Source organism: Nanorana parkeri, unplaced genomic scaffold (assembly GCF_000935625.1).
Source record: "Nanorana parkeri isolate BGI_ZX_2015 unplaced genomic scaffold, ASM93562v1 scaffold327, whole genome shotgun sequence".
NCBI lineage: Eukaryota > Metazoa > Chordata > Amphibia > Anura > Dicroglossidae > Nanorana > Nanorana parkeri.
In genome coordinates this window covers 559129-565850 of record NW_017306595.1, presented here as the reverse complement: position 1 = coordinate 565850, position 6722 = coordinate 559129, and the positions used below count along the sequence as shown (strand labels likewise).

The following is a 6722-nucleotide window of genomic DNA, read 5'->3' as shown; positions in this document are numbered from 1 at the left end:
GGGGGGGGGGGGAGGGTTGCATTAAATGTTTATATTTGATCACTTTTGGAAAACCGCCCAACTTGTAACCCTAATCATGTGTGCTTAGATGCATTTCATTGATTTTGTTGCCAAGACAACAAGCTCACCAATCCACTGCCAGATTGATTTAGCCTAAGTAACAGAGGTTGACTGAGCACAAGTATGGATGAATTCTACGTATGAGTCTTTTTGTTTTACTTGCCCACTTGCACCACACTATGTAAGAAGCTTTTTTTTTTTTTCTTAAAAGTTCCCTATTTATAGATGTTTTTAAATAGCTGCTAATTTTATTTGATTTTTTAAACGAAAAATGGGCTTTGCTAGGTAAAACCCACTGCCATATATCTAAGTGCCCGTAAATACTACTTTCTAGACTGTAGTTAGCCCTTTATATTCCTTGGCGAGAGGAATAGCATGGCATCTTTAGTCCATGGCCATACCCACCACTGTTTCTGCCTGGTGGAAGTGGCCAGGTTAAAACCAACTAAAGTACAGATATCTTAAGCAAGTCAGTGGAAAAGAGGTGCCTGCAATGTAAATCCTAATAAACAGTGTATGTATTGTAAACAGATTGGGGTTATTCTAACATCTTATTCATAGGAAAAGGTTTCAGATGTAGACATTGTGAAGGGTCAGTTAACAATAGGTGCTACTTTATATAACACTGCTTATAATATAATAAATATCATTATTTCCATATATCAATACAACTGGAAAGCTATAACATTATATGAATAATTGCCTTGCAGCATAAAGGGGTAGTGTCAGTAAAACTCGAGAACAAGCTTGGTAGTTGACAATACAGTGGTCAGCTATGTGTGCATTTTCTTAGTAGCATTTTAAATCAATGTTTAGGAAACTTTCCATACCTGTCAATCATTCATTATATTATTTCCTTGCCAGGCAGGTTAGTCATGTAGCATAAGAAATGCGTGGGCCTTCAGAGAGACACTACAGTCCGTATAGAGAAGCGAGGAGGCAGGGGACAGAAATCGTGTGAGCAGTGCGGGAAATGTTCTAATATACTGCCTGGTCATGCTATCATATGCATTAAATACAAAATATACATTAGTAAGAAAACAGTAAGTGTTTCTTGTTCATTTTACATACTCTCTCGCCTTCCATTTAACTGATAAAAAGAGTTTTAAAAATAAGAATTCTGTCTGATTCAGTTAAGTATTTTTTCTGCCATATTGTACACCGTTGTGTAGAAGGTAAATAATAAAGTTTGGGCCAAATGTTGTAGTGTCAATTACAGGGAAATCAATTGTCCGTATTGTTTAAAAGCCTAAGTTCTAGTCTGATAATAAACCATATACCGTACCCAGGTATATAATTAAGCTTGTATATTGATGCAGCGCTCTCTACCAATCAAATCCTTGCCATTTTTACCTGCCACATTTTGTTTCCTGAATTATATAGACCGATCACTCAATGTATTGTAAATCATAATTCATCAAAAGAAAATGTTCTCAAGCTTTTAGATGAACTGCTATTAAACGTACCTGTAAGTAACGCGGCCCCTGAAACATTATGGTCTTGTGATTTTCAAAGTAGAGAAAACAAATGTTGGTCACATAAAAAAACAAATAGTGCAGTGCACTGCTTGTCCTATTTAATCAGTTGACTGTACAAAGACATGAACCACTACAGTTTGTAAATTCTGCAGATACAGAAATACTTTATAACACCAATTAACCTTCCACTACTTAACAATAGTCTCTCATATTTAGTCAGTATGGATAGTCTGGTTTGTTTTTTTTGCAATAAAACTAAGCAATAAAAACACATTTATTGTGCTTTTGTTTTGGGCAACAGTTTTCTATAACTTTTTAACAGTTTAAAAAGCTAATGGTTAACACTTCCGGCTCTCTCTGTTGTAACCTGTTTAGCAGTCTAATTGGTATGTGAATCAAATCTAGAGAACACATACAGATCTGTATGGATGCTTATAACTCCCGCTGTTTAAAAGAAAGTATGTTGTAAGGCTTGTTAGCGGAAGCCAAGTGGTGTTTTCCTGGTTGTTTTATGCTTGTATGGGCGCTCGAAGTATCCTTTGTACCCTGTGCACAATGTTCAGATTTTGCTGATTGCTACATGGAAACTGTAGATCAGGACTAGACAAATCCTACATGACAGATAACTAATGCACCCAAATCGTATGAATGTAATTCCTGTAATGAGAAAATATGGAGGACGGCATTGTTGAGCTGTCGTTCAAAAACTTCTAGTTGCCTGACTTTCATGCTGATCCAGAAGCTTCAGTACTTGAAGGGAGTGACCGGAGCAAGTATGCACTTCAAGAGTTCTGATTTGTACTCCTGATTTCTAAGTGTTTTTCTCAGGGCCAGTGATAAAGTGTTGAAGCTAGAGACATCCGGACATTGTAGAAGGTCAGACATGGCAGCCCCCGTATTTTTCACTACAGGTTTCCTTTAAGACTTTTCTTCTGAGACCAGTAGAAGCATATGTTCTGGCTCCTTAAAACTGTCAGCTTGCCACTTAGAGTCAAATTTCGAGCTCTTTAACGCCACATTACGTTTTACACCCCTGCTGCAGACAGATGGAATGCTTCATACGCAACATTGTAATGATTTTAACACAATGATTGTTGCTACGTTGGTGTATTTAAGCTTGCTATGCAGTGTACTGCCACACAGACAACAGCTATATATCCAGCTGTCATTTCTTCTAAGTGAGAGCATAGGTCTGTTATTGTACAGTCAGTGCTGAACCCAGGGTTTAAATGGTTCCCAAGGAGAAGTTGTCCATTCAGAGACATTGGCAACTCTGGGAGGTTTTTTGCAAAGCTGGAGGGTAATCAGAGAAGCTGTGCATAGAATCCAGTAAGGTTTAATTTAAAAAATAAATTATAACACCAAGACTTTAACAATTGATTTAATGTGTGATTGCTACACAAACCACTTTGTGCCAGCCTATTCCTCACTCTGGTATCCTCATTTCAATGACCTTTCCGTTTCAATATGCAGCCAGCTGTGGTTTTCTAACATTGACCAAAAATTTTAATATTGCATGCACCCATGGCAACATGGTGTCCACTTTGTCCTAGCTAGGGGTGTTCAGATACCAAGTACCGTACTCGGTACAAGTACAGATACTTTTCCAGCTCCAAGACTAGACTAGAGAAAAATTCAGACGTTAGGAGGCAGCTGTCATTTTTAAGGAGCACACGGGCTTAAAGGATTTGTGCATCTGTTTTAATGTATGATTTTTATATATATATATATATATAAAGGGATGCACCGATACCACCCTTTCAAGTACAAGTACTAATACTTGTCAAGTACTGATACATTTTTGTTGTCATGTGACAGTTTCCCTAAAACATTACAGACTAATGATTTGTATGTCTTCAGGGTTGCTGAGATGCAGGATTTCTCTTTATATAATACAGGATCTAGTTGTGTACCTATCACAGGCAGATTCTCTAACTTACCAGCCATTTCATGGCAAGTACTGCAATGGTCCATCAGTATCTGAAGATCAGATTGTGGGTAAGGATCTCCAGTAAAGAAGTGGGGCAAAAAAAAGTCCTTGCGTTGCATATAAATGGCCTAGATAGACCATTAAGATATTTTTAAATTCAACAAAAGTGTAGTTCTACTTGAAATGATGGAATTTGGCAATATAAATAATTGCGTCAGATTTGCCCCAGTGTTTGTAAATTACATCACATTTTGTCCATGTGAGCATTCCATTATTACCTGTAGGCAGCTGTATTTAGTAATCCATAGCAACCAGCAAAATTAAACCATTACTGTTGGGTAGAATGGATACTTCAAACATTTGTACAGGCCCTAACGAAAGTAATGCATACTTTATGCAAAATTAATTATTTGACTGTCGGAAGCGGAAGCTATCATTTGTCTGGAAGGAATTATGGTAGAACTACATGTGGCATTTTAACACTTTGTTGACAGTTGCTTCATTCGTAATACTGATCACTGATAACGTGGCAGGAAAAGGGAAATCATGGTGTTAAGCATTAAGGAAAAAAAAACCTTGCATGTGGCTGAGCCCTTGTACTTTCAGTGATGGAACACCTTCGGGCTTCCTCTTGTCTCCTAACAGCTGAAGAACTGTAAGTTGCGGTATCCCCGGCAGTGTTTGCTGATCCTTATAGTTCATCCGTTGCTTACAGGCATTTGTGACTCAATTTGGTCATACACATTTTTAACGTTAAGCACTTTTTATCCTCGATATTCAGAAATGTTATTAGCTTAAAGAACAGGTTACAATATGGAAGCCATACAGATTTCTATGGGAATTTTCATTAGTAATGAACTGGGATTGTACAGGTCGATGCTGGTATCTGCCAAGTGTAATGTTTAGCGAGCTGGCTCTTGCTTTCATACACAGTGATATCCTCCTAGCTGCCTCTTGTTTAGATGACTTTGTAAACACTGAAAAGCTAAAGTACACCAGAATTTTTATGGAATGTTCTTACTTTTGATTGTAAATTAAAACAAAAAACATGTTTATCTTACAAGAGACCTATGTAAATATATTTGATTTTTTTCATAATGTAAATTTTACAAAATATGTTACATCTGTAATAAACATGTAATATATACATAAATTACGAGACACTGCATCCTTTGTTGTGTTCTGTTCATTGTTACATTATACTGTTTAACATGTCAACATTTCATGGTGTATGAAGATGGATAAGAGAAGGGCATGGTTAAATACACACAGGCCTATGTCAGGAAAAGAATACTGAAGTGTATTATGAATAATGAGCATTGTTCTGTGCAAAAGCTAGCAACAAAAATGGCACCGTCGGCACTTGGTGGCTTATTCATACAAAGGGATGGTTTTGGACCTCGCTCATCTGTGTATCCCCTCTCCAGGGGGACCCTTTAACCTACAAGATCAATTGGGGCCAGCTTTGTATGTCTGACTTGGAGAGGGATCTGAATCCTAAGTGTCGCCCATTCACACCTGATGCTTCTTCTACAGCCTTGACTCCTGTTTGGCCTAGTGTTTATTCCTGGAATCCCTATTGTTTGATAATAAGATGACGTCCTGTGAAGAAAGTAAGTATTATGGATTCTCGTGGATAATCTCTCCCCAAAAGGTTTAAGGCCTGCAAGATGTTGGCAGATCTGACTTGTCGGGTTTCAGCATTCATAATTGAAGATGGTGACTAACACAATTTTTACCAGGGGGTGGTAAAAGCTTGGGGCCTTTCTGCTTAGATTGATTGGTCTTTCTGACCTGCTTTTTTTAGGTTCCTTCTTGGGACCTGTTCCTTCCAGGAGCTTGACCCAATTTCTTGTTGACCACATTGACTTGTGGGTCTCTTCTCCCATATATTGGTTTTTGATCCACGTGTTTTGGCATGGTTTTGATGATCGCAGATTTGGTGTTACCGTCTGAATATTGTCTGACTACTGTAATTCTCCTCTGGTGGCAGCCTTTTCTGTGTTGCCCTGGGCCTGTTACTGGTAGTTGCTGTGTTGCCCACCCCTCTGTTGAATTGCTACTGAATGTTCCGACAGTATCTGAAATTCTGGGTCCCTCAATGGATGAGAAAGAAAGTAGGATTTTTGTACTCGCCATAACATTTTCTTTCAATGAGAGACACAAGTCCCCGGTGTTTATGTTCATCTTCTTGGTACTGCTTGCTACAAACTGAGGCATACTAGCAAGTAGAGTGGTTATCCTTGGCTGGCCTCCAATCCACCTCTATGTGGCTGTATAATGCAACAGTATCTGAATTCCTGTGTCCCTCAATGGACTCCAAGAAAATAATTTTATAGTGAGTACAAAAGTCCTATATATTTTGTTTGGGGGGGGATGGTATGTGGAATTATAGAACCTTTGTCAGATTTGAATTGCTGTCTGTGTATCCCCTGGGGAGAATCATTCTCTCTACTTTGGAGATATTTCATGTCACTTTCTGTTGTCTCCTGACAGGAAGTGAAGAAAAATCTCTCTGATAGGGAACCATGTCCTACTTTAGTCAATTTTAGTTTATATACAAAGGTTTCTGATATGTCAGTGGAAATTGCCTTTAAGTTGCACTATCTTTATAGTTAAGGTAGCCATAAGTTAAACTAAGATTCCTAATAAAATAAAACTAGCTTTGTGCTTCAAGGCACATTGTTATCAACATTTCCTTGTAAATTTATAGTCTGATTATTCATTGAGCTCACAAAATAATTTCACTGTGTACAGTTGACAAGTGCACATAAAGCCAAGAACAAGGGGAATGAAAAATAAAGCTAGTGCTACATCTAAGTGAGACTAGGCTGTGTGCCCTGGCATTAGAACGCCTACTTCTGATAAGCCTTGTTTCCACTGTTTAATGTCAGAGGATGTGCTTTGGAGAGAGGTGAAATGTCTACTCTTAATTTAAACATTGGAGAGGCTTAGTACACACATTAGTGCTTTTATACAAATGTAAATGCATTTTCCACCTGGTGGGTTGAAAGGAACATCCCCTAATGGCTTATTCAGTCTCAGGTGGATGGGGTAGAGCACCTGACACACAATGCTCAATTCTTATCTGGGTAAATGTTACCTTGGGCTTTCCAGTAATCTAACAGGCTAATGTAATGGTCCAATCTAATCGTATCATACTATGTATGTGCAACCATTAAGAAGACTCACAAGACATGCCCAAATATAATGCCTATATTGGTACAAGTATCAAAAATGTTTATTTAAGTATT

At 38.0% G+C, this 6722-nt stretch overlaps 1 long non-coding RNA gene across 1 annotated transcript in view; it reads right to left on the bottom strand.

The window, feature by feature from the left end:
- Nucleotides 1–852, bottom strand: part of LOC108788485 — a 25002-nt gene extending 24150 nt beyond the window's left edge. Inside the window, exon 1 of the long non-coding RNA XR_001941345.1 lies at nt 503–852. This is a non-coding gene — a long non-coding RNA (uncharacterized LOC108788485). The remainder of the gene's footprint in view (nt 1–502) is intronic.
- Between the last annotated feature and the right edge of the window lie 5870 nt (nt 853–6722).